The following is a 1,930-nucleotide window of genomic DNA, read 5'->3' on the forward strand; positions in this document are numbered from 1 at the left end:
ACGCCACTAAGAGGTGGATTCATTCCTTGTTCTTTATTTTCTTTCTGTTTTCTGTTTTTAAGTATTATGTTTGTCTATGCTTTTTGTGTTTCTACTTCATGATCATTAGTGTGTAACCATGCCTTAAAGCTATGAATAAAATCCATTAGTCTTTCACCTCTCTTAAATGAAAAATGTTTTAATTCAAAAAGAACAAGAAGTACATAATTTTCGAAATTATTAGTGAATTTAATTTAATTATATTGATGTGGTGGCAATAATTTTTGTTTTCTGAATGAATGCTTGAACAGTGCATATTTTTGATCTTGTTGTTTATGAGTGTTAAAATTATTGGTTCTTGAAAGAATGATGAACAAAGAGAAATGTTATTGATGAACTGAAAAATTCATGAATTGATTCTTGAAGCAAGAAAAAGCAGTGAAAAAAAAAGATGGCGAAAAAAAAAATAGAAAGAAAAAGCAAGCAGAAAAAGCCAATAGCCCTTAAAACCAAAAGGCAAGGGTAGCAAGGATCCAAGGCTTTGAGCATCAATGGATAGGAGGGCCCAAGGAAGTAAAATCCAGGCCTAAGCGGCTAAATCAAGCTGTCCCTAACCATGTGCTTGTGTCATGAAGGTCCAAGTGAAAAGCTTGAGACTAAGTGGTTAAAGTCGTGATCAAGAGCAAAAGAGTGTGCTTAAGAGCTCTGGACACCACTAACTGGGGACTTTAGCAAAGCTGAGTCACAATCTGAAAAGGTTCACCCAGTTATGTGTCTGTGGCATTTGTGTATCCGGTGGTAATACTGGAAGACAAAGTGCTTAGGGCCACAGCCAAGACTCATAAGTAGCTGTGTTCAAGAATCAACATGCCTAACTAGGAAAGTCAATAACACTATCTGAAATTCTAAGTTCCTAGAGAAGCCAATCACTCTGAACTACAAAGGAAAAAGTGAGATGCCAAAACTGTTCAGAAGCAAAAAGCTACAAGTCCCGCTCATCTAATTAAATTAATATTCATTGATATTTTGGACTTTATAGTATATTCTCTTCTTTTTATCCTATTTGATTTTCAGTTGCTTGGGGACAAGCAACAATTTAAGTTTGGTGTTGTGATGAGCGGATAATTTATACGCTTTTTGGCATTGTTTTTATATAGTTTTTAGTAAGTTTGAGCTACTTTTAGGGATGTTTTCACTAGTTTTTATGTTAAATTCACATTTCTGGACTTTACTATGAGTTTGTGTGTTTTTCTGTGATTTCAGGTAAATTCTGACTGAAATTGAGGGATTTGAGCAAAACTCTTAAGAAGGCTGACAAAAGGACTGCTGATGCTGTTGGAATCTGACCTCCCTGCACTCGAAATAGATTTTCTGGAGCTACAGAACTCCAATTGGCGCGCTCTCAACGGCGTTGGAAAGTAGACATCCAGGGCTTTCCAGCAATATATAATAGTCCATACTTTATTCGAATAATGAAGACGTAACTTGGCGTTAAACGCCAAGTACACGCTGCTGTCTGGAGTTAAACGCCAGAAAAACGTCATGATCCGGAGTTGAACGCCCAAAACACGTCATAACTCAGAGTTCAACGCCAAGATATGCCTTAGCTCGTGGAAAGATTAAGCTCAGCCCAAGCATACACCAAGTGGGCCCCGGAAGTGAATTTATGCATCAATTACTTACTCATGTAAACCATAGAAGCTAGTCTAGTATATATAGAACATTTATCTATTGTATTAGATATCTTTTGACCATTTTTAGTCTTTTTCATTCGGTCACTTGATCATGGAGAGGGCTGGCCATTCGGCCATGCCTGAACTCTTTGCTTATGTATTTTTAACGGTGGAGTTTCTGCACACCATAGATTAAGGGTGTGGAGCTCTGCTGTACCTCAAGTATTAATGAAGTTCTATTTTCTTTTATTCAAATCTCTCTTATTCTTATTCCAAGA

The sequence above is a fragment of the Arachis hypogaea genome, chromosome 7 (assembly GCF_003086295.3).
Source record: "Arachis hypogaea cultivar Tifrunner chromosome 7, arahy.Tifrunner.gnm2.J5K5, whole genome shotgun sequence".
Taxonomy (NCBI): Eukaryota; Viridiplantae; Streptophyta; class Magnoliopsida; order Fabales; family Fabaceae; genus Arachis; species Arachis hypogaea.